At 38.9% G+C, this 26,560-nt stretch overlaps 1 protein-coding gene and 1 long non-coding RNA gene across 2 annotated transcripts in view; both read left to right on the top strand.

Annotated features, from left to right (window-relative positions):
- Positions 1 to 26,560, top strand: part of PRDM2 (PR/SET domain 2) — a 196,235-nt gene that overhangs the window by 167,671 nt on the left and 2,004 nt on the right. The gene's annotated exons all lie outside the window — the stretch shown is intronic.
- Positions 1 to 26,560, top strand: part of LOC141564126 (uncharacterized) — a 44,849-nt gene extending 18,289 nt beyond the window's left edge. The window contains exon 2 of the long non-coding RNA XR_012488581.1: positions 1 to 26,560. This exon is cut by the window's left edge and continues 7,023 nt beyond it. This is a non-coding gene — a long non-coding RNA (uncharacterized LOC141564126).

Genomic DNA, 26,560 nt, shown 5'->3' with positions numbered 1-26,560 from the left:
AGAATGACTGGGCCTCTTGTGTACCATGAAGTTCTCTGCCAAGGCCAGGAAATACCCATGGGGTATAATACTCAGGTGGGTCAGAAAAGAGAGAGAAGGAGACACAGAGGCAATGATTTAGATACCACAAGTGGCCATAATGTTTCTTCTAAGAATTTATTTCCCTTGCAACCTTGAAAGCAATTTTTAATATTCAATCAGTGTTTTTTTCTTTCCTTTTTCATTCCCTTGTCTTTAAGTTTGCAGTATAGTGATTTTTTTCTTTGAGGCATTCTGGGTTAAATGACTTACACAGGGTCACACAGCTGTAAGTCTCTGAGGTTGGATTTGAACTCAGGTGCTCCTGATTCCAGAATCACTGAACCACCTAACTACCCTGAAAAATCCTGATCTGAAACTCTTTTCAAATCTTGTATCCTTTGCTTATGTCCTTTGTAATCATCGGCAAGTCACTCCTTTTTGGAGGGCCTCAATGTTCTCCTCCATAAAATGAGGGACTGGCCCAGATGATCTTTTCCAGATCAAAAATGGCATAACCCCGTAAAGCAAACAGATCCATGAGCAGATGCAGGCTGACAGGCTGTCCTGCTCTTACCTTCCCTCAAACTTTTACTTAGGAAGGCTTGCTGGCCAGGAGTGCCTTTGAAAGTGGGGCGGCATCTTAACTCTGTAACTTTCTAACCCTTAAGAACCTGATCCTGTGGGGAGGGACAGCCAGCAGTCTGCAGAATTTCATTCCCTTATCTGGGTACAGTCCCAGTTATAGCAGGTGAGGCACAAGAATGCCTTGTGTGAGAGCCCAGCTAACCTGAGAAGTGTTCCAGTCAACACTAAGGAATTACTTCTAATAAGTAATGTGAGGGAAGGAGAAATTAAGCTCTAGGTTTTGTTGTAATTGCTTTTTTTTGGCAAGGAGGGGATTGCTTCTAAATGAAGGCAAGTCAGAGGCCTTGGAAACATTTGATTCCAGAAATTTTGTGGGGGTGTTTATGATAACCTATTATACTGATTTATGTCATTGAATCAAACTCTACACAACCTTCTCTAGGGTACTTAAGAGAAACAAGTCCTTATAAAACCTCATTTCTTGGGTTACCTGTGCGATCTTGGAAGAAGTCACTTTTCTGTCACTGCTTCAAACATAGACTCAGGCCTATTCCCTGTTCCACAATTTCAAAGAGGAGGCTTAACAATGAGATTCTGGGTGACTTGGTGAATAGAGTGCCAGATTTAGATTCAGGATGGCCTGAGTTCAAATGCAGCCTCAGGTCTATTTTGTGTGATTGAACTTTGAACCTCTTTTTCTTGTTTGCTGAAGATGACCATAGACCCTTTCTCACAGGTTTATTGTGAGGATAAAATAACTTCTGCAAAAAACTTCTCAAAGCTTATAGTTCTGTATTAAATGTTAGCTGTTGTGGTATATATGTATGTATTTATTTATTTTGCTGGGGCAATCGGAGTTAAGTGACTTGCCCAGGGTCACACAACTAAAAAGTGCTAAGTATCTGAGGCTGGATTTGAATTCAGGTCCTCCTGACTTCAGGACTGATGCTCCATCCACTACCCCACCTAGCTGCTCCGGTTATTATTATTAATATTATATAAAAGGGTTTTAAAGCCCCTTCACAGATGAGCTGCACAGAGTATAATTTGTGGACTTGTTGGGCTCAGCATTCAAGGGTTAGAATTATTTGGTGCCTTGGGTTTCTAACTATTTTTTATATCCCAGGCTAGGTAGCATCCATAGTTCATCATAGTTCTACCTCTAGAACTAAATGCTGATGTGAAAAGATCAGTCTTTTTTGCTTTCTCTAATTTTGATGAACTAGTTTTGTGATATTTGGAAAGTCTTTTAATCTGTATGACCAGGCTTTACCTCTCCAGCTTTGAATCAATGATAGACTAGCTAATCTTTTAAGATCATTGCCACTTCTAACATCCTAACTTTTTTTTTTTTTGAAGTTACTCTAATCTCCAGCTCAGATATCCTGTGTTCTAAGGGCTCTGACATTGCTGATGACGACCAAACTGGGATTGACATATTTTGGAGCATGTACATATGAGACACCACAATGCATTGGATTATACTCTATATTTGAAATCAAAGGACTTGAATTCAAACCCTGATTTTTGCCATTTAATAATTCTTTAACCTTGAGCAAGTCACAACCTCTCTGAGCTTTTTCTACTGTGGGAAAAAAAAAGTCTTTTTTAAAGAAGAAAATGAATCCCCAGAAGGTTGTGGCTTATTCTGAGTCAGATATTCTGTGACACCCAGTTGACTACATAGTCTCTGAGGTCCCTTCCAGTCCAAAACATATAGTCCTTTGAGCTACCTGGGCTCCCTTTGATTAAAAAATTCTTGCTTAGGCCGACCCATCTTCCTTCTCTGCTATTTCCAGGCAAGTAGAAAAATGGTTGGACCTTATGGAAAAGGGCCATTTAAATTTTCCCTTGCAGGGTCCCAGTGTCTGAGAGTCTTTTTGTCATTTAGATGACTTATGCTATCCTTAACCTTTTTATTTGTTTTAAATATTTTGTTTTTCCCTCATTACATGTAAAGATAATTTTTAGCATTGATTTTTAAAAGATTTGGAATTCCATATTTTCTCTTCTTTTATCTCCTCCCTCCTTGAGACAGTAAGTAATTTGACATAGATTATACATGTTCAGTCATGCAAAATATATTCCCATATTAGTCATGATGTGAAAGAAGATACAGACCTAAAGGAAAAAAAAATTTAAAATGTAGGAAGTGAAAAATAGCATACTTCGATCTGTGCAATCAAATGCCATCAATTCTTTTTCTGGAGGTGGATAGAATTTTTCTTCAAGAATCTGTTGAATTGTTTTGAAGAAAAGGTTTTGCTGAGAATTGCTAAGTCATTCACATTTCAGCAGTGTATGTAATCTATTATTTCTCCTGGTTCTGCTCACTTCACTTTGTATCAGTTTATAGAAGACTTTGCAAGTTTTTGTGAAACCATCCTGTACACCATTTCTTATAGCACAGAACTATTTCATTACAATCATATGCCACAACTTGTTTTAGTTTTTCTCCAATTGATGAGCATCCCCTTAATTTCTGATTCTTTACTATTACTAAAAGAGCTGTTATAAATATTTTTGAACAAGTAGGTCTGTCTTTCTTTTTTTGAAATCTCTTGGCATAGAAGAATTGCACATGTTTAACCTATATTGGATCACTTGCTGTTTAGGGGAGAGGGTAGATAGAAAGGGAGGAAGAAGATTTTGGAACACAAGATTTTGCAAAGGGGAATGTTGAAAACTATCTTTGCACGTATTTTGAAAAACCAGAATTATAATAAAATATTTTTTAAAAATCTCTTTGGGATATATATCTAGCAGTGGTATTATAGGATCAAAGGATTTTCAGTTGTATAGCCCTTTGGGCATAATTCCAAATTGTTCTTTAGAGTGGTTGGATCAGTTCACAACTCCATTAACAATGCATTAGTGTCCTAATTTCCCATATTCCCTCCAATATTTGTCACTCCTTTTCTGTCTTATTAGCCATTTTGAAACTTACAATAAGATATCTCAGAGTTCTTTTAATTCTCAGCCTTCTTATTACAAAAGAATGCTTGATTTGGAAGGAATCAAGAAATTTCAGCTCATTGCTTTGTCTGCAGCAAATTCATTCTTCTTACTGAACATGAGTTTCTTTCTTTGTCAAATGAAGGAGTCAGATGATGTAATAGCTGGCATGCCATGCTTTGCAGTAGATCCTACTGATACGCTGAGGCAGTTGAGTCTTGGTGAGCTGGACTTGTCTATTCTGCTCCTGGGAAGTATAAATGGAGGCATCTGAGCTCAGGTTTTTCCAGAATTTTATTCACAATCATACTTGGACCCAGCTTAATCAGTTAACAAAGCAGGTGCTGAAGTGGAGAGCACATTGGGCTAGGGGTTCCTAAGAGAGTTCAGGCTTTGCTGTGTGGCCCTGAGTATATTTAATTCTTTGTGTTTCAGTTAACTCTTCTAGAACATAAAGGGACTGGATTCAATGGCCTTGAAAGTCTCTTTTAACACTAGATTCTGTAGAAGCTCTGATTCTGTGAACCAAAATGAAACATTCCCTGCCCTCAGAGCTTACATTCTATAGGAGGAGACAACAGCCCATTTTCTTCTAGGTTCTAGTAGATGAGTGACCTTTTGTCTCTTTGGGAGGTCAGCTCACTCTATGGCCTTACAGAACCACATATAGCAAGCGTGCCTTTTCTGTGACAGGGCTTATACCTCAGAGATGACAAGGCCATCTGAAAAAGCCGGTGGACTACAAAGCCATGCAGTGTTGGGCAAGAGCTCCCCATCTCTCACCTGCTCTCCTGTTTAACAAGATATAAACCTGTTTAAGGATCCTGGTGATCCCCCTCAGCAGTAGGAGCTAAAATAGGATATCTTCCTATCATAGAACATGAACACCGGACTTTGATTGAACCATAGGTCTTAATGGAGCCTTGTGAAAGAAGGTGGGAGGGCGTGCCCTATGGATCAGAGTGTTTGGGTTCCTATCAGGAAACAATAGAATACATAAAAAGGGCTTGCAGTTGGGAGCCAGTAGACTTGGTTTGGACCCTAACTGTGTGGATGACCTTTTTTATGATTTTTAATCTAGGAACTCTAATGTGGAAACTTCTTCAACTAATATGGACCAACAGTTCTCTAGTGGATGGGGTGCTGGGCCTTGGAGGCAGGATGACCCAGCTTTTAGTCTTACCTCAGGCACTGATTAGCTAAGTGACCCTAAAAAAACCAGTTAGCTTCTCTGAGCCTTTACTGTTCTGTAAAATGAAGGAGTTGGAATCCCTTCCTGATATAAATTTATGACTATGATTACTTAAAATATAGAGGAATCTGGACCCTGATACTTTATGTTCTAAGGGCCCTCCGAGCTCTGACATCTTGGGTTCTGAGCTCTGATTATGATTGTAATGGAATATATGATTGCTTAGATTATTGAGGATCAGAAATGCCCCTGCAAAGTGAGAGGAAGGTCATGTGGTAAGAAGCAGAGGAGAGAAACAAGGGGCTTTGAATTGAGCTATCTAGTGACTCCAGGCAAATCACTGAGCCTCTATGGGCCTCAGTTTACTCAACTGTAAAATGGGGGTGGACTAGATTGCTTCTAAGCTTGTGATCCTACATGTCAAAAGCAGGATTTGAATCTAGGTCTTTATGACTCCAAAGCTTAGCCTCTATCGCCAGTGTTACCCTTACTCCTCTCCCTCCCTCCCCCCCAATATTTATACAGCCAGGTTTTCTCTTTGTGATCGCTGAGAAGTCTGTTCTCTTCCCTGGACCTCAGCATATTCCTATGTAAAATGGGGTGAGCTATCCCTGATGTTCCTTTTTAGCTAATATTTCTACGATCTTATGATTCCTCTGCCTGTGGGAAGTCACCGTAGCCTTAGAGCCAGAAGTGCCACCTCTGGCACACAGTGACTTGGGTTCTAGCTCTCTACCCTATCAGGAGCAGAGAAGGTACCAACTGCCATTGAGAGAGGGATTTCTTTATCCAGGAGTTCTCTATGCTAATGAAATCTCTGGTTCTGTCCCTCTCCCCTCGGAGACACAAGCCTGCTTCCAACTTGTTATTCAGCCACTATTATTAGTTGAGTTGCCTGTCTCCCTCTGCACTTCTTGGAGTTTGCTGGGGTAACCACATGCCAGGCCCAGCTTCCCCCGAGCTCCTCCAATTTCTCCAGGGCCGGCGGTTTGCAAGCTTGTTGTGCCCTGGGACCTTAATAGTTCAAGCAAAACAGGTACAGGTGAACAATAGCCCCTGTAATATGGTCCGCTGGTGGAGAGCTGATGCAATAGTAGGCGGCCACATATCTTACCTGTAAGTGGAAGCAGGCTTGCGCAGCCTGAGAAGGGGCCCATTGTTTGGTTCCCTTGGAGGGCTCACTACCAAGAGATGGCCTTAATGTAAATCATTGGGTTGTATCATGTTGCATTAGAAACTACCAGGTTTTTAGCCATGGAGGCCGGATCCTCAAGTTTGTATGACTTTGAGAAGGACAGCATGGCCTCTAGTACTACTAGCAGGGACTTCATGTATCTAAAGAGGCCATGCCCTCTGGATACTGTCCTTCCCTTTTATTCTTTAAACAACAACAACTACAACAACAAAATTCCTTTTTTTTTGGGTAAACATCACAATAATTTCCTAATACCCACTATTGCAAATGCACATATGGGTAGAACAGTTAAGGAAGAGCAAACAGCTCTTCCATAGTATGTAATATTCCACACCCTTAATCCTCTACTTTTTTACAGAGAAGAGGGGTGTGTCTGTTTCTTTCTCATTTCTTCAGAGCCAACATTATTAACATTTTGTAATCTGACATTGTTGTTACCTGTGTTTAGCTGCTTTTTACTGTAATTTTCATTTATGTTATTAAAATTCTTCATTCTTTCATTCCCTTCAAACCTCTAGAATTTTGTTTCATAGTTGCTAGTGTGTTGACTGTTACAATTAAGATTCTGATGAACAGTAGACATATTCATAGGATAAGATTTAGAGCTTTAAGGGATCTTGGAGACTGGAGGAAATCTGTGCATAGATTTTAGAGAATCTCTGAGACTAGACAGGAAAAAAATTACATCTTTATTTCAACATAATTGTTTCCCTGGTAGTCCTTTGTATTTTGTTTTATGCATTTAAAAATATTCTTCTACTAAGAGATCCCCAGGCTTCCCTAGATATTGCCCATGTAGTCCCAAGGCACAGAAAAATTTCAGAAGCCTTGTTGTGATTGAAGACTTTCTTTATAAATAATAAGACAGTATCAAAGGCAAGTGACCTTTCCTAAGGTCATGCAGTTATGGAACAACAGATCTAGAATTTGAAGTTAAGAATTCTGACTCCAAATTCGGTTTTCTTTGTTTAATCATTCGAGTCATATCCAACTCTTTTGTGACCCCATTTGGGGTTTTCTTGGCAAAGGTACTGGAGTGGTTTGCCATTTCCTTCTTCAGCTCATTTTACAGAAGAGGAAATTGAGGTAAACAAGGATAAACTGACTTGTCCAGGATCATACAACTCCTAAATATCTGAGGCTGCATTTGAACTCAGGTTTTTTTTGCCTCCAGACCTGATGCTCTATCCATTGTGCCTTCCTCTTGCCCATGATTGTTCTTTTGTACTACATGGAAAATTGAAGAGATCCATAGTCTTACAATTAGGTTTGAAAGTGAGCTATAGCTTTGGGGAGTGATAGATTATGAGCTGTGAGAAGAAGATCCTATTATCTTAGTGGATTGACATCAGTTAATGGAAGCTACAACAGCTGTAGGCTACTGTAAGATAGACAGCAGCATGGTTTTTCAGAAATAAGGAAGTGATAGATTCACTGAACTCAGCCCTAGTCAGACCCCACCTGTAACATCACTTGTGGACCATACACTTAGATGCACTGAGTAGGTGGGGAGCTTCTAGAGGAGATTAATGAACTGCAGAGGACTGCCATCCTCTCAGAAAATAATCTGTTGAGGAGACTGGAGAGATTTATCCAAGTGAAGTCTTTGTGTATCAGAAGAGGGACTTCTGCTTGCTTTGTGTAATAATCTGACATTCTCAAAGACATCGGGTTTGTTTTTTTTTTTTTAATCAATGTTGGCTGGAGAAGGGAAGAATTAGGGGGACAAGATCGTTATCTTCAAATACTCAGACTGCCCATGGGAAGAGAGATTAACTTTGTTCTGTTGACCCCAGAGGTCAGAATGAGGAGTGGGAGGGATGAGTTTAAGAGAAGCAAGAATTTTGTTAGACATTAGGGAAAATATTTTCCCAACTAGAGCTGTCTCATAGGAAAACACTATCTTGGAGTCAGTGGGCTCTTTTTCCCCTGGAAGTGGTCAAACTGAATCTGGAGAATCCTTTTTATGGCTGTATTGTAGAGGGGTTAGACAAAATGGAGGTCTGCTGGAAAGAAAAACCCCTTGCCCTGGCATTGGGACCTGAATTCAGATCCCACTTCAGATGCCTACTGGATGTGTGACCTTGAATAAATTATTTAATTTCTCTGGCTTCAGTAACCTCATCTCCAAATTGTTGAACTAGTCTCTGAATTCTTTTCCAGCTCTAGAGCTATGATCCTATGACCTAAGGTATCTCTTCCAGTAAGAGTCCACAATTCTAAATACTTCTCTAGCCTAGTTGAGAGAGTTCTGGTCTGGGAATCTGTAGACTTGGGGTCTCATCTCCCCATCTGCCCAGGCTCTTTCTTCCCCAACTGCCTGATATTTAGGCTGTCTCCTTATGATCTTCCTCATAGAGTACAAGCTCCTCTTCAGGAGGGATTATTTCATTATTTCTCATCATTGTATTCCTGGTTCTTAGTACAGTGCTTGGCTCATAATCAGAGCTTTACAGATGTTTGGGACTTGATTGATAGTTCTGATTCTCCCATGTGGCCACCGAGCTAGCACCCTGGATACCTTAGAATCAGCTGAGTCAGGATAAGCAAAAGTATTTATTCTTGGTCTTTAGCCGTAGAAGTGAAGGGAGTGGACTCGTAGGATCTCTGCGACCTCACCTCTTTGTCTCTCTCCCAGAAGTGACCTTGGCTAGTCTCCCTGCACCTCCTAGTCCCTCCCACAATTCTCTGTATACACCAAATGATTGGGCCAGCACAGGATAGTGGGAAGGGCCATTTTCCAAGCATATTCTCATAGAGTATTGTCCAATCAGTAATTAGCCTCAAGTGCTTGATTGTCCCATCTCAGTGCATTAACTCAAGAGTTTCAGCCTCTTACACTCTCACTTTGTTATTCATTCACAGTAGACTCTCCATGACCCCATGGACTATAGTGTAGGCCATTCTGTCCTCTGCTTTCCCTCGAAGTCTGTCCAAGCTCATGTTCATTGCTTCCATGACATTCTCCGTCCAACTCATCCTTTGCCTTCCCCTTCTCCTTTTGCTTTTAATCTTTCCCAATATCTGGGTATTTTCCAGTGAGTATTGTCTTCTCATTATGTGGCCAAAGTGTTTCAGCTTCAGCTTCAGTATTCGATTGTCCAATGAGAGTTATTTTGACAGATTTCATCGCTTTCTACTAGCTATCTGACTCTGGGCAAGTTCCTTCCCTTCTCTGGACTCCAGTTTTCCCTCTTGTAAAAAGGGAGAGGTTGGACCAGGTGATCTCTAAGGCTCTTTTCTGTTCAGTCTCCTGGGGAAGCTACAGGCTTGCTTTCCTTTGAGAGTTGTGTTCTCTTGCTCTACTTCTCCTGCCCAGAAATCACCTATCACTACTAATCAGTGTGCCCTCCAGTGGCAAGAAAGGAGAATGCATTGCCTAGTTTGGTGCTCTCCAGAGTTTGGCACATTCTTTTTCACTGGTCCATGTCTCCCTCCCTTTTTATATCAACTTCCTCTTCCTTAAAGAGCACAGAAAAACATAGAGTTAAAATTGAAACCCTCTCCCCAATCCCTTTGGAAAAAATTGATGCTGCAAAGCTAGAATTGAGAATTATCATTGCAGGATCTTCCCTGAAAGAAAAAAACAGAGGCCTGAGGTTGGGCGGAGCTTGGCTGAGGGCTTGAAGGACAGATCAATAGCGTTTTTAGAGGATTCAACCTTTTCTAGGCATTTTTTCTCACACTCATGACTTGTTATATATTGTAGGGACAGAAGATCATAATTTCTGCATTTGAAAATCTCAGAACAACTCTGTGAATATAGGTAAAACAAATAGTTCAAGTGTGATTCTGCTTTACAGAAAATAAGACTGATACTCCAAGGTTAAGTATATGTCTAAGTAAAGGGAGTTAAGGTCCCTTCCAGTCCATGGAAAAGATTCATTCTATGTAATATGGAAAAAAAAAAGGAAATTACTCAATCAGTGAGCATTTATTAAAATACCCACAGTATGCCAAATGCTGTGCTGGATACTCTGAGAAGTGCTTTTCCAAAGACAAAAATAAAATGCTCTGTCCTCCAGGAGCTTTTATTCTGTAGGGAGAAACTACATGTTTGGGAGGCAGTGTAGGAGAACGGCTCTGGATTCAGAGGAACTGGACATGAAGCTTGTCTCTGATACTTCCTTTGGGACTTGATGAAAACTTTCATTGGTCACTCAGGTTTGTCGCATCATCACCACCCTTAAATCATTGTCACTCCCCCAGCTTATCCAATCAATTGCCAAAACTTGTCATCTCTCTCTAAAACATTTCTATATACATCCTCTCTTCTCTACTCAACAGCCACCACCCGAGTTCATCACCCTTCGCCTGTAATATTGCAATAGTCTCTGCTCCTCAAGTCTCTTCCTACTCCATCTTCGACAAAAAAGCGATTTTTTTAAAGCATTCCCTTTGCTCAACAAACATGGATGGCCTCTGGGCCTCTAGGAGGCAAATGTAAATTCTCAGTTAAGCCCCTTCATGACCTGGCCCCTTGCTAGCTTCTAGTCTTCTTAGACTTAACTCCCATGAACTTTATGATCCGAATACAACGGCCTTGTCTCTCCAAGCGTAAAGTTCTCCATTGCATACTTTCATGCCTTTGCTTTGGTTGCCCTTCATTCTGAGAATGCACTCCTCCCTTCCCTCTACTTCTGGTTTTCATCCTTATTCCTGGTTTCTTTTGGTTCAAGTACCACCTTCTTCATGAAGCCTTCCTGATATCCCCAATCCTCCTTATGCCATTTTGTACCATATTCATTTTGTCTACTCCCCTGTCTCCTATATCAGAATATAAATGAGGACAGGGCTGATTTCATAGGCACACAGTAAGCACTTAATGCTTATTGACCATTGGAGATTCCTTCAAAGTACAAATCCTATGTATATGTATAAATGTATCCATATATTTATTATATATATAAATAAATATATTGCATATATTTATATGCAAGCTAAAGATGAGGTAATTTCAGTTAGAGTCACAGTTAGAAAAACAGAAAAAGCCCCATGTAGGAGGTACTATTTGAACTAGGCTTTCAAGAAAATTGGAGATTTAAATAGAGGTAAAGAGGGAGGGCATTCCAGGCATAGGGAATAGCCAATTCAAAGGCATGTAGACTGGAAAAAATAGTGAATTTGGAGTCAGGAGACCCAGGTTTAAACATTCACTCTGATCTTGGACAATTCATTTAACTTTGAAGCCTCTGGATTTTATCCTTTGTAAACTAGGAATAATAATAAATAAAAAAATAAACAAATAAATAAAAACAAAATAATAAAGCTTATGTTATCTACCTTACATCTGCATTCACAGGATTACACCAACAACTTTGAAAGCCTTTTGTTCTAAGATCCCATCCCCCCACTTCTGACATCCTGTGTCTTAAAACCCCATCTACATCTGACATTGTGTGTTCTAAGGGCCCTCCCAGCTTTGACATTTCATATCCTATCGTCCCTTTTTGATCCTGACATTCTAAATTCTGAGGTCCCTCCCTCCCAGCTCTGCATTCTATCTTTTAAGGGTCCTCCTCTGTGTTCTGACATTGTGTTCTAAGGTCTCTCCAAGCTGTGACATTCTATGCTTCAGTTACCAGGATAACCTATCTGTGGTGTTGTGCTCTAAAGCTCCCCTGAGGTTAATTAAAAGCCAGTAGCAAACTCTTCAGCAAACTAAACAAACCCCCAATTAAGTCCTTATGGGGAAGTAGCAAAATCTTTGAGGTCTGGCTTTGTGCCCAATGAGACTTTTCACCCAATATGTCTTATCTCCCTATGGAAATGTTTTCAGTGACCTTATGAACTTCTTTCCCTTGAACCTGGCTAGTCATTCCTTTTTTCTTTTCACTCCCCCCAAAAATACCTTTTTCTTCCTAACTTTTTGAGTTAGGAATGTACAACACATAAGTGCCTCATCTAGTTAAAAATTATTAAAATATTAATAATCAATAAAAACATTACTCCCATTATAAAAGTGCTGGGAATAAAAATAATATTTATTATAGGGTCCTTAAAATTAGAGCTGGAAAAAGGTTTAAAGCCCATATGTTTGCCTCTTTTCCTTGTCTAGATGGGGAAACTGAAGCTCTAGATAAGCAAGTCACAGGATAGGAACCGAGGTCTTTTGTCTGAATTCACTGATCTCTCTATTTTTACCATTTAGTAGAGTGCCAGGGCTTTATCTTTGTATTCTTGATGCTAAGACTTAGAAGGCACTTCATAAATATTTGATGAGGGGGAGTAGTCAAGATGGTGGAGAGAAGCCAGGAAGTTCTCTGAGCTCTCTCCCATTTCCCTTGAAAACAATGATAAAACAAGTTTTAAAAGAATTCCGGAATGACAGAATCCACCTAAAGATGGAGTGAAACAATTTTCCATCCCATGGACTTCCAGCTAGCAGGACTTCCTGAAAGATCTGCCTCCCTTGGGTAAAAGGGATTGCAGCACAGTACAGATGGTGCCTGGGCAAACAAGTGGAGGCTCTTGGACACAGTGCAGAAGTTGTGGCTCAGCAGGCCAGCTATGAGACCTCTAGCCCCAGGCACAGCAGGCAAACTGCTAGCCCTAGAACCCAGGACACAACAGGTTTGACTTGGCCAGCCATCCCATTGCAGTGGGCAAACTTCCAGTCCCAGATGGCCTGGCATAGAAAGCCAGTGACCAGTGCAAGAAGTCTGGGATAGTGCTCCTTGTACCCTTTAAGGGAAAAGATGGATAGTCAATGAAATAGAGTACTTTCAAACTTCACTAACGAAAAGACCAGAGATGAACAGAAAATTTTATCTTTAAATAGAAGACTCAAGTGAAGCATAAAAAGGTATACAGGAAAGAAAATAACATGGTATTCAAAAAGGTTAAATTGTTTATATGGGAAGATGAGGCTTGTAACTCTTAAGAGTTTTATCTCTACTAGGCTAGTTAGAAGGTATATATTTAGACAGAGGATTTGTGCATATAAGTTGACTTTGAGGGGATGATTAAAAAATTAAGGGGTGAATAAAGGTACTGGGAAAAGAGGAAAGGGTGAGGCAGAATGGGGCATAAAAGACAGGAAAGACTTAAAACAATAGAGCAAAAAAAGGGTGGGGGTGAGAATTGTTTGAATCTTACTCTCATCAAATTTGACTCAAAGAAGGAATAACATAACACTCAGTTGGGTAGAGAAATCTATCTTATCCTATAGAGAAGTAAGAGAGGAAAGGAGAAAGAAAAGAGAAAGGGGCCAATAGAAAGGAGGGCAGATTGTGGGAGACAGTAATCAGAAGCAAAAAACTGGTGAAGAGGGACAGAATGAAAGAAAAGAGAAAAGTATAAAAAGGTGGGGGGAAGATGGAGGGAAATACACAGTTAGTAGTCGAAACTGTGAATTCTCCAATAAAAAAGTGAATGGCATGGTGGATTAAAAACCAGAATCCTACAACATATTGTTTACAGAGAACACACTTGAAATGTAGAAACACTTACAATTAAAAAAAAAAAAAAAAGCTTGGGTAGCTACCCTGATCTCAAAGCAAAATCAAAATAGATTAAAAGAGATAAGGAAGGAAATTACACCTTGCTAAAGGATGCCATAGACAATGAAGTAATACAATACTAAATGTATATGTACCAAGTGTTATAGTATCCAGATAATTAGTGGAGAAGTTAAATGAGTTACAGGAAGCAATAGACATCGAAACTATACTAAGGGGACTTCAATCTTTCCCTATCAAAACTAGATACGTCTAACCACAAAATAAAAAAATTTAAGAAGGTGAATAGAACTTGAGAAAAGTTAGATATAACAGACTTCTGATGAAAATTGAATGGAGATAGGAAAAAAAATCTTTTTTCTCAATGGTACAAGGCACCTACACAAAAATTGACCATGTATTAGAGCATAAAAACCAGTAGAAAGGCAGAAAAAATGAAATTCATTCTTGTGTGCATTTAATATAAATGCATATGTATAATAAAATGCTACAAAAATAGATGAAATAGTATTTGCAAACTAAATAACCTAATCCTAAAGAATAAGTCAAACAACAAATCATAAATACAATCAATAGTTTCATCAAAGAGAATGACAATAATGAGATAGCATACCAAAATTTATGGGATGCAGCCAAAGCAGTATTTAGGGGAAATTTTTAATCTTAAAATCATAGAAAAAACACAAATTAAAAATCTTCAATTAAATATCAAATTATAAATTCTGAAAATCAAAGGAGATATAAATAAAATGGAAAATAAGGAAACGAACTAATACATAAAATTAATTGCTGGTTTTGTAAAAAAAAAATAGATAAGCCTTTAATAAATTTGATTTTTAAAAATAAAAAAGAAACCAAATTACCAGCATCAAAAATGAAAAAGGTAAATTTATCACCAGTGAAGAGGATATTAAAATAATAATTAGGAGCTATTTTGCCCAGTTGTATGCCAATAAATCTGACAATCTAAATGATACAGATGAATATTCACAAAAATATAAATTTCCCAAGTTAGCAGAAGAAATACAATATTTAAATAATCCCATTTTAGAAAAAATAAATCAAACAAGTCATCAATGAAATCTCTAAGGAAAAAAAAAATCCAGATCCACATGAATTTGTGTAATGTTCTGGTTTAGCTTTCTAGACCAGCCTTCGTTTCAGTATAGTAATCACTACGAGAGCCAGGTGATAAAGTCCAAAGGCCTTTATTGTCTCCTTCACAGTTTGTCTCCTTGCCTGGGGTCCGGGCTAGCTTTCTGAAGCTTTCTGATGGACCTTGGTCTCAGTGGGGGGAAGCAGGAGAACAGGCTAGCCTCCAGTCCTTTGTTTTCTCCGAGTCTGTTCTAGTCCCCTTCTAGGTCTGACTCTGACCTCTTAAATACCCATTCATCATAGGGAGTATAAGCCAATCATTATATCACTAGGGAATCATTATATGTTATTAGGTTAAATCAGTCATACTGAACTAGGGAACTATTAACCACTATGCTAAACTAGATGACCATTGTCTTATCAATTCCACTGAGTTAACATCATCATGTAAGAATGCTTGCCTAAGTATATTTCTCCAGAGTTCTAGTCCATTACAGATTTGCAAGTGAATTCCGTCAAACATTTAAAAATCAATTCCAGTAATAAATTATTTAAATAAATAAATTTATTTAAATAATGCATTTTTATTTAATTTATAATTTATTTATATTTATAAATTTATATATATATATATAAATTTTATTTATAAATTTATTTATATTTATTTATTTATTTAAATAATTTATTTAAATTAAATAAATTATTTGGAAAAATAGGCAAAGAAGGACACAAATGTGGGGCTGATACCTAAAGGAGATATTAACAAATAGATTACAGCAATTTATCGTGAGGATAATGCCCCATGATTTGGTGGGATTTATACCAGGAAAGCAGAACAGGTTCAATACTAAGAAAACTATTAGCATAATTGACTATATCAATAACAAAATCAACAAAAATTATATAATTATCTTGATAATCTCAATAGGTGTGGGAAAAGCTTTTGACAAAATACAACATTCATTTCTATTAAAAACATTAAAGAAAATAGAAATAAATGGAACTTTCCTTAAAATGATAAATATTATCTGTCTAAAACTACCAGCAAGCATTCTCTATAATGGGGATAATCCAGAAACCTTTCCAATAAGATTAGGGATCAAATAAGGATTCCCATGAATACAATATCCCATGAGCACAACATTGTACCAGAACAGTTTGCTTTAGCAATAACAAAAGAAAAAGAAATTGAAGGAAATAGACCAGGCAAAGAGAAAACAAAACTGTCACTTTTTGCAGATAACATAATGGTACATACTAGAGAATCCTAAACAATCAACTAAAAAACTACTCGAATTAACAACTTTAGTTTGGTTGCAGGGAAATAAAGCATTTCTATATGTTACCAACAAAGCCTCATCAAGAAGAGATAAAAAAAAAAATCTCATTTAAAATAACTAGACAATATAAAGTATTTGGGAGTCTGCTTCCCCAGAAAAAACCAGGAACCATATGAACGCTATTACAAAACACATTTCACACAAAGTCAGATCAAATAAAAAAATGGAAAAAAACAATTGCTCATGGGTAGACTGAGCTAATATTATAAAAATGACTGTCTAAATTAATTTACTTATTTGATGCCATATCAATCAAATTACCAAAAATTATTTTATGGAACTAGAAACTCAAAGATTTCAGCTTCTGGCATAAATAATCACTGTTGACAAAAACTGCTGGGGAAAACTGGGAAAATAGTATGGTAGAAAGTAGGAATAGACCATAGTATCTCATAGACCATACAAGATAAAGTCAAAATGGGTATATGATTTAGATATAAAGGATGGTGCCATAACCAAAGTAAGAGAGCAGGGAATAATTTACCTGTAAGATCTATGGAGAAGGGAAGAATTTATGACCAAATGAGTTAGAGAATATTTTGAAATGGAAAATGGATATTTAAAGTTTTTGCATAAACAAATGCAACTAAGAATAGAGACAAAGCAGAAAAATAGGAACAATTCTGATAAAGGCCTCATTTCTTAAATATGCAGAGATCTGAATCAAATTTTTAAGAATACAAGTCATTTCCAGTTGATAAATGGTAAAAAGATATGGATAGGCAGTTTTCAGATGAAGAAATGAACACTATTATTTAAATATGCTCTAAATCTAAATCTAAATCTAAATGTAAATTAAAACATCTCCAAGGTATCACCTCATATTGGATGTTGGATATATTGGATAACATGATAGAAAAAGGAAAATGATTAATGTTAGAGAAGATATGGGAAAATTGGATCACTACTGCATTGTTGGTAAAGTTGTGAATTAATTCAACCATTCTGGCAAGCAATTTGGAACTATGTCCAAATGGCCACCAAACTGTGCATACCTTTTGATCCAGCAATACCATACTACTGGGTCTGACTCCCAAAGAGATCATAAAAAAGGGAAAGAACCCATATGTACAAAAATTATTCATAGCAGCTCTTTTAGTGGTGGCAAAGAATTAGAAATTGAGGGAATGCCTATCAGTTGGAGAATGGCTGAACAAGTTGTACTAGATGAATGTGAAAGAATACTATTGTGCTATTAAAAATGATGAACAGACGGGTTTTAGAAAAACCTGGAAAGACGTACATGAAGACACTACTGAGTGAAGAGAGTAAAACTGGGAGAACACCTAACACGGTAATAGTGACACTGTGTGATGATCAGTTGTGATTCACTTAACTCTTCTCAGCAATACAATGATCCAAGACAATTCCAAAAGACTTCTGATGAAAAATGCTGTCCATATCCAGAAAAAGAGTTATGGAGTTTGAATGCAGATTGAAGTGTACTATTTTCACTTTTTTACAGGTTTTTCTTCTTTTGTTCTGTTGCTTCTTTTACAATATGACTAATGTGGAATTATGTTTATCATGATTGTTTATGAACAACTTATATTTGATTTCTTGCCATCTTGGGGAAGATGGATGGGAAGAGGGAAAGAGGAAAAATGTAAAACTCAAAATCTTATAAAAATGAATGTTGAAAGCTATCTTTACATGAATTAGAAAAAATAAAATACTATTTACTAAATAAATAAATATTGATAAATTAAACATTGAATTATTGAGAGATAATAATGGGTTGAGAAGAATATAAAACTGAAAACTAAGGAATCCTTTCACTAATGCTCACCATGATTGTGGATTAGTTGAATTAAATGCTCCCAAAGTTTTCTTCTAATCCTTCATTTTGGTTTTTCTGCTTCAATTCTGTCTCCACTATATTGGAATTTAAACCAGAGTCATTAAAGTGATGTGATCAAGGCTCAGGCCAGTTTTGCACTCCCTGTTTGTTGTATCCCAGGGGCTCCCTTTTAATTCTGTGATGGAGCATAAACTCTTCTGCTATATGAAGCACTTCACAACCTGACTCTTCCTACCTTTCCTAACCTCTACTACATTATCAGCCTTCATGCATTCTATGGTTCAGCCATACTGTGCTTTCTGATCCTCATGCACGCTGCTCCATTTCCCATGCCCAGGCCTTCACGCTGTTTCCCATGCTAGTAGTGAACTCCTCCCCAGTTCTGCTTCTTAGAATCCCTCGCTTCCTTCAAAATTCAGCTTAGAGGCCAGCTTCTCTTTGGAAGCCTGAAAATGTCTTGTGTGTAGAAAGGAATGCTTTTTGAAGAACTGGTTGGGTGAGATGGCTTCTGAAGACACTTGTATGCAATTTGGCAATTCTCTGCATCACCCCAGTTTTCCCAAAAGGGCTTGTCTAAGTTCACAAAAGCAGTGGGGAGCGGGGCAGCCTTTCAAGCCCATATCTTTTTTCTGTATTCTTGTGCTCGTCCCATACCCTTTGCCTCCTTGCCCTCCTTACAATGGTAAGGATAACCTCTGGCTAAGAGGCGTCACAGTGCATTAAGTGTTCCTAATTTCAGTGTTTCATAATTGTTATCATTTCCAAAGTACCCTGAAGTCAACTCATCTCCTTCAGCTGGTGGATCATGGTGTTCCACTTCCTAGCCCACAAGTAATAGGGATCTTTTGTCTTGGATATGTCTCTTGTCCCATGTATGCCTAGGACAGTGTGTACTGCCTACTCGGTAAGGAGGGTGTGAGGATGATGCAATCACTCTCTAGCTGGCAGGTCAGAACAGTCTGCAAAGGCCTTCTCACAAGTTCCTCCCCTTCTCTCCCTTAGCACTTTTAGGGGAATAGTTTCCCCACCCATTCCCCACTTTTTGCCCCTGTTCTTAGCCTGAGAGCTGGACTCAAAGTAGCCTTTTATGTGTGTGTTTCCCTATACCAGTTCCTATGCTAATAGAACCCCATCCTTTTCTCAGTCTAACATTCAGTGTTCTAAGGTTTTATTTTTTAAACTCATGGTAGTCTATAAATTCATATTCTGACAACTGCATTTGTAGGAACAGATGGTGATAGATTAATATATTACTCCTTTTAGATAACATTTATACCTTAGGAAGTCTTCTACTGTTCTCAAAAGGGAGGAAGAGGAACCAGCCTTCTCTATGGTTCTACAGCTCTAACAGAGTTAGGAGCAGTAGATGGAAGTGACACAGAGGCAGTGTTGGATTCCACAAAAGGGAAAGCTTCCTCACAATTAAGGCTGACAAAAAGTGGGATGTGCTGCCCCAAGAAGTAGTGAGGTCCCTGTCTTTGGGACTTTACATAGAGGCTGACTGACATGTCAGAACGATCAAAGAGGAGATTCCTCTTCATATATGGGTTGGGCTAGATAAATTCTGAGATCTCTCCCAATGCACAGTCTGTACTAAAAACAAACCCCAAAGAATGGCTGTAATGCTGGGAATTTGGAGTGCCAATTTAATGCAGCAAATATTTGTATAGCATCTTCTCTATGCTGAGCACAGTGCTAGGTGCCAGAATGGAAGAGTTTAATTTAGACACAGGAACCCTTCTTCTATGAAATGTAAAGTTTAAAGGGAGAACAGAACATAGATAACTACACAGTACAGTTTCTGCTTAAATGTATCAGAGTCTTGATGCTGGGGAGAGGGAAGTGCCAGTCAGGAACAAGGTCATCACTGCTAACAAAGAGTGAGGAAGATTTCATAGAAGTAGCAACATTTACGTTGGGTTTGGGATGACATTTGGGATAAGGAATTGTGTGATATAAAGCATGGAGGCAGGACTGCACAGGGTATGTTCAGAGGGAAAGAAAAAAGTTTAATATGATTGGAGCATAGATTACAAGGCAGGTGTAAAAGTAGTCTGTTTTAGTTTGTGGAGGCCTTAAATGCCAGACAAAAAAGTTTTCTAAGGAGTTAGTTTTCATTGTTCAGTTGCTTTTAGTATCTGACTCTTTTTGGCCCTGTTTGGAGTTTTCTTGGCAGAGACACTGGAGAGGTTTGCCATTTCCTTCTCCTGCTCATTTTACAGATGAGAAAACTGAGGCAAACAGAGTTAAGTGACTTTCTCAGAGTCATTCAGCTAAGGAAGTGTTTGATGTTTAGGAGGATGAATCTTTCTGACTCCAGACCTGATGCTTTATGCACTGTGGTGTCCCCTAATTATTCCAGGGGTTAGTATAGAGCTACTAGCATTTTGTGAGCAGAGGAGGGACTGTGATCAGATCTATGCATCAACATTAAGGACAGATGCCAGTGCCTTCCCCTGGAAATGACTTTATCTACTCCATACATATTTTAGGGAAAGATTATTTATTTACATGTTATCTCCTCTGCTAGAATATAAACCCCTGGAACAACTGATGCATGACAACCAGAAAAGCGAACAACTTTAAAAGTCCCAAAAGCCCTAATTAATTCAGTGATCAATCATGATTCCCGAGGACATGTGATAAAGCAGGTTACCTCCTTCCTGACAGAGGTGGATGGGTTCAGGGGCCAGAAGGAATCAGAAAAGTTTGAAAGGGGCCAATATTGTTTCTTGACTCTGCATATTAGTCATAAGAAGTTTTTCTTTTTCTTATTTTCCAGAAGTGGTAATGGTGGTGTGTGTATGATATATGTGTATGTCTGTATATGTATATATGTGTGTATATAAAATATTCACATAAACACATACAAATATATGTGTGTATATGTATATGTGGGGGGGTAAGGAATACAGAGAAAATGATGTGCCTGGAAAAATACTGTTATTAGATTGTCAAGAGTCTTGATTGACAGAGAAATTTGAAATAAAGCAATGAATGGGCAGATATTAGAGTCCAGGGAATTTTTTGGAGCCTCTTAATCTTCATTGGGTAGATAGTATATATGCATGTATCTTCCTATCTGTAGTTGTTCATCTATCTATTTATTTATCTAACTAATGTTTGTGGTCGTTCATTTATCAGTCTGTCTATCTATCTCTTTCTAACTGTTCATCTGTCTATCTTTGTAGTTGTTCATTTATATATCTATCATCTATCTGTCTATCTTTCTAACTGTTCATATACCTATCTGTCTGTTTATCTGTCTTTGTAGTTCATCTATCTATCTATATCTGGCCTATCCACTCACGTATACATGCATGTATACAGTTTGTGTATATATACATATCAAAGATTGACTGGAGTACATGGCTGTGCTGAAAGGAGATATGAGGGACTAGAGCAGGTGCATGCCCCCAAAAAGATCCCTGGGAGGCTTGAGAAGAAGCCATATATAAAAATATAGAGAGAGACATTTCAGGGAAGGGTAACATCTGTAAATTCATAGGATGAGGCAGAGCAGAGTGGGTATTCCAGACAGCAAAGCTTCTTTCCTATCCTAAGGAAATATTTAGGAACTGCTTAAACAAATTAAACTGTTCAGACAAAAGTGATCATGTCAAGAAAAACAGCAACAAAAGGCACTGGTTCTCAGATCAGTGCGATCTTGACCAGAGGGTTTGCTGTGCAACATAACTCCTCTCGGTAGGAAAGTGGCGGACTGTTAGTACAGAATGAGGCGTGCGTGGTCAGCCATGGACAATGAGTTGGCTCCTTGTTCTTGGTTGTGCTTCTTTATTGAAGGAAGATTTGGGGGAAATCACTGGAAGGTTGAGATTATGAAAAAAGTGAAAAGTATATCAGTTAATGACTTATTAAAAAACAAATGAAATGGTACATTGCTTGAAGGTCAGAGGCTTTTCTTGTTCTTCTCTAAGGGAAAAATGGAAAAGGTTACAGTCCAATCCAAACAAAATTAAGTTCTAGCTCTATCCCTTCCCAAATGTGAAAGGCAGCCTGAGGTAATAAAAAGATTCTTTGGCTGCAGCATGAGAACAGGTATTTATTTGCCTGGGTCAGGTCTGGCAGATAGTGAGACTGAGGCAGAAAGAGGTCACTCACCAAACAGTAGAGCCAGCACCTGAAGCTGTCTTCCCATGCTGAATCCAATGTTCTTCAAATCATCCCCGTGCTGCCTGAGAAGTTGAGCATCATGATGAAGATTTTGAAAATTTGATCTGATTTCCTAATTGATCTACTTTATCTTCTCAGAGCAATGTCTATACTATTCCTGATTCATCTTCGGTGAATTGATTCCATATATGTCTACTCTTCTTGTTGTCCCGTTGCCCCTTCACAATGACTCTTCTGAAGAAGTTTTATGTAAACTGTAGCTCTGTGCTTCCCTGGCAGCCTTCCCTCCCCCCCATAGTGGGGGGAAAACAGACCTCAGTGGACTTTTAGACTGAATTGGGGGCAAAAAATATTTGTTAAATGTTTCCTCTGTCCCAGGCTCTGTAGTAAGTGCTGAGGATACAAAAAGAGGTTGCCTGATGTGAAGGCATTTAGATTCTAATGGGGAGAGCAGCATACAAAAATGGATGTGTAGATAAGTGCTCTATCAAAGAGATAGAGAAGAGAAAGAGCCTCAGTACCTGGGAATCTCTACAAGTGATGGTTCCTACCTAGAAATGATAGGGCTTTTAAGAGGCAGAACTGAGAAATCACATGTAGCATGTGTGTAAGACAGCCCTCATGCTCCATCTACAGTGTCAGCTCTCACCTACATATTGATCCAGACACCCCAAAGCAGTCACATCTGCCTTCATAACATTCACACTTCTCATGAATCAGCCAGGCTCAACAAGCCCAGTGGGCTTCAGATTCAGGCAAGGATTACACTTTATACTTCTGCTTATTGGTGTTTAATTTTCAGTCTCAAGTCAAATGAAGTATGCCCCAAACTAACCTTAACCTTAAGTAGGAGACTTTAAGTATTGCTCAGGCTTTTAAAGACATGGCTCAAAAACATTTTACCAGGAGAACACCATGTTCTGGTTCCTGTCTAAGACTTATGTTCTCTTCAGAGAACTGGGCCCATAGCTTTATGTCCTAGATTTGGAACAGAATGAAAATTTTGAACTCTAGTTCCTGCCACCCACACAGTTTGCCCCAGGCAGGATGGGAAAGCTAGTGACATTTATTTTGCAGCTACTCAGTCTCCCCACTTCTGGGCCCTAGGTCACAGCCGACCCTGTCAGTGCTGCTACTAAACCTACCTTTCCCAGGAGCCCATGCTGCAGCCCCTTTTTCTTTTCTTTTTTTTTTCTTCAAAATCTTCAAAGCTATTTGCTGAGCATTTTTATTCTTTCCTTCTTGATTCTTTCTTTTTTAATAAAGTTTTTTATTTTTATTATTCAAACTTTTTATTTACAAAACATATGTATGGGTAGTTTTTCAACATTGATCTTTGTGGTAGCCTTTTGTTCCAAATTATCCCCTCCTTTTCCCCCACTCCCTCCCCTCGATGGCGGTAGTCCAATGCATGTTAAGTGTGTTAAAATATATGTTAAATCCAATATATGTATACATATTTATACAATTATCTTGCTGCACAAGAAAAATCAGATCAATAAGGAAAAAAACTGGGAAAGAAAACAAAAAGCAAGCAAACAACAACAACAGAAAGAGTGAGGATGCTATGTTGTGATCCACCCTCAATTCCCACTGTCCTCTCTTTGGGTGTAGATGATTCTCTTCATCACTGAACAATTGGAATTGGTTTGAATCAATTCATTGTTGGAAAGAGTCACATCCATCAGAATTGGTCATCGTCTAGTCTTGTTGCCATATATAATGATCTGGTTCTGCTCATTTCACTCAGCATCAGTTGATGTAAGTCTCTCCAGGCCTCTCTGTATTCCTCCTGCTGCTCATTTCTTACAGAGCAATAATATTCCATAACATTCATATACCATAATTTATTCAGCCATTGTCCAATTGATGGGCATCCACTCAGTTTCTGGTTTCTGGCCACTACAAAGAGGGCTGCCACAAACATTCTGGCACATGTGGGTCCCTTTTCCTTCTTTAAGATCTCTTTGGGATACAAGCCCAATAGAAACACTGCCAAGTCAAAGGGTATGCACCGTGTGATAACTTTTTGAGCATAGTTCCAAATTTCCAGCCCTTCTTTCATAGTTTACCAGATCTCAGAGTGGAAAGGGCCTCCAGTATCCCCTGTTTATTCTTTTATTTTTATTTGTTGCTGATGCTACGAACTTCATACCCCTCCCTGCTTCTTGTATAGGACTCTCAGAACATAGTGAGAATTACACTTGGCATTAGACTCAAAGTTGGACAAGGCAAAGCTAGTTAATCATCATATTAATGATTATAGCTAGCATTTAAATAGCACTTTAAATTTTGTGAAATGATTTACTAGTATTATTTCACTTGATTATCAAAGTGTCCCTGGAAGGTAGGGTTTACAGTTGAAAACACTGAAGCACAAAGCACTTAAGTGACTTGCAAGGCTAATTAGAGGGGAAAGATTTGAACTCAGGTCTGCCTCGCTCCAATTTACCTGGCCCACCTAGCTGCCTGAAGTGCTACTGTCCTAATTCAAAGAGTAACACATTTTCCAGGAAACTCCCAGAGACGTGGGTCAGAAGGGCTAGAATATATCTTATATTTGGTAGGAGCTGTCTACATAATGAAGCCCAGGTACCAGGGTGGCCCCACATTTAGGGTGTGTGTGTGTGTGTGTGTGTGTGTGTGAATATGATCCCGGATTGTCAAAGACAAGGTTGGTGGAACATAAACTGACAGAGCTATAACCAGGGCTTTGTTGCAGGGAACACGAATTTAGACAGTTGTTACTAGAAGTAGTAATTAGTTACTAGCATTTAGCAGCATTATTTTCACCAAGTAGCACAGAAACAGCTGAGCTTAGTATCTAGCTAGTCAGAATAGGGATGGAAAAGGGGCCTGATTTCATTGATATAGAGAACTCTGGGCTGAAGAAATTCTATTCATCTCTTAGAGGTGGCAAGATAGTGCAGTAGATAGTGTGCCAGACTTGGAGACAGGAGGACTGGAGTTTAATTCTGACCTAAGACATTTCCTAGACGTGTAATGTTGGGAATTTCTACCTGCCTCAGGTTCTCTAACTAAAAATGGGGATAATAGAACTTACCTCCCAGGGTGGTTGTGAAAATGAAATGAAATAATATTTATAAAGCCCCTGACAAGTGACCAACACTCACACACACACACAAACACACTGATAATATAGTAAGTGCTTGATAAATGTCTATTTCTTTTTTTCTCCCAATTCACATTGGCCATCTTCTCTGAAATTTATAGATTTGAAGAGCTGCCTGTCTCCCTTGAGAGGTTAGGAGACTTGCCCAGGGTCGCTTAGCCAGCATGGTTCAGAGGCAAAACTTAATTCTGAAGCCAACTCTCTCTCCACTACACTAAAGTGCTTCTCAAAACAAATTAGATAAACTGGAAAGCTACCTGGTGATCCATCTTCTCCCTAAATATATCTCCCATTGTATTCCCTCCTGGTCCTATGTCTAGGGGTATCTCTGCTCACCCTCATAACTATATTTGTCTTAAAGAGTAGATGGCTTTAAGGGGATGTTTCATGTTGTGGCCCTGACATCTTCTGTCAAACTTGTTCTATGCCATCATATTGCTCTTTAAAAAAATAACTTTTAAAAAAATTTTCAAAATATATGTAAAGATAGTTTTCAGTGTTCACCCTTACAAAATCTTATATTCCAAAATTTTCTCCCTCATTTCTCCTACCCTTTCCTTAGACAGCAAGATATCCAACATATTTTAAACATGTGCAATTATTCTTTACATATTTATACATTTTATCATGCTGCACATGGATGGAGAGTTGATGACGAAACCAGGAAGGCCTGAATTCAAATTCTGCCACTGACCTGTGATTGGCTTTTTCACTCTGGGCAAATCTTCTTACTACATTCTGTGCTCTAAGCAACTCTCTAAGAGCGGGACAGTGTGCTGACCTGCACTGGTAGAGGCAGCTCCCTTTCTGGAAGGGCTCTTTGTGCCTGGGAATTCCTGGGTCCTATCCTTGGACTTCTCCTCTTTCCTGATAGTTTCCCTGATGGTCTCTGCCACTGCCCCATCCTTGTAACTCTTGACAGCAAAGCAGGATCTTGCATCCATTGCCCTCCCCTCGCTCCTGCTCTCTGCAGTTTGCCCCAGTTCATCTTTTTATTAACTTTATGAAGTCTGCTGACTTCGTTCATTGTCACTTCATCCATTGTCCATCTTCCTACGAATCCCTGGATTCCTTATATTCACCATTTTTTAAGGCATAGTAGTTAGACTCCACCCATTTTGGGTGGTTGCTAAGGGTTAAGAGAAGGATTGATCCTTGGATCTTCCAGGGACCATTAGGAGGATAAATGGATCTCAGAATACACCCCCTCCCCAGGTACCTAAAACAAGAAACCCAGCAGCCTGACACACAGAAAATCTTTGCATGCAGCCATATATGGGAATTCAGTCCATTCAACAAAAAGATACTAAATGCCTACTGTTTGCCAGACACTTATGGGTGCTAGTGGGGTGCAGATGTACAGGGAGGACCAGCAGCTTTGACGTGGGGGCTTACCGAGCACTTTTCAGGGCTGCTCATCCACCTTTAGTGTCCACCTGCTAGTCAGTTCTCCCAGGTGGCTCCCAGAAGCTGTAGCATTTCTGGCAGCCATACCCCGGTAGAACCTCACGGCAGACAGGCCGCACCAGGTTTAGGGTAATAGGTGGTCCTTTGGTGAGTTAGGATGGTGTCTACCCCAAGCATGCGAAGACTTGCCTCTCTGGAATGGGCAGATGAGAACAGCCTGTTCCAGGAGCCCTGAAGGCGGC

The sequence above is a fragment of the Sminthopsis crassicaudata genome, chromosome 3 (assembly GCF_048593235.1).
Source record: "Sminthopsis crassicaudata isolate SCR6 chromosome 3, ASM4859323v1, whole genome shotgun sequence".
Lineage (NCBI taxonomy): Eukaryota > Metazoa > Chordata > Mammalia > Dasyuromorphia > Dasyuridae > Sminthopsis > Sminthopsis crassicaudata.
This window is presented reverse-complemented; position numbering and strand designations above follow the sequence as displayed.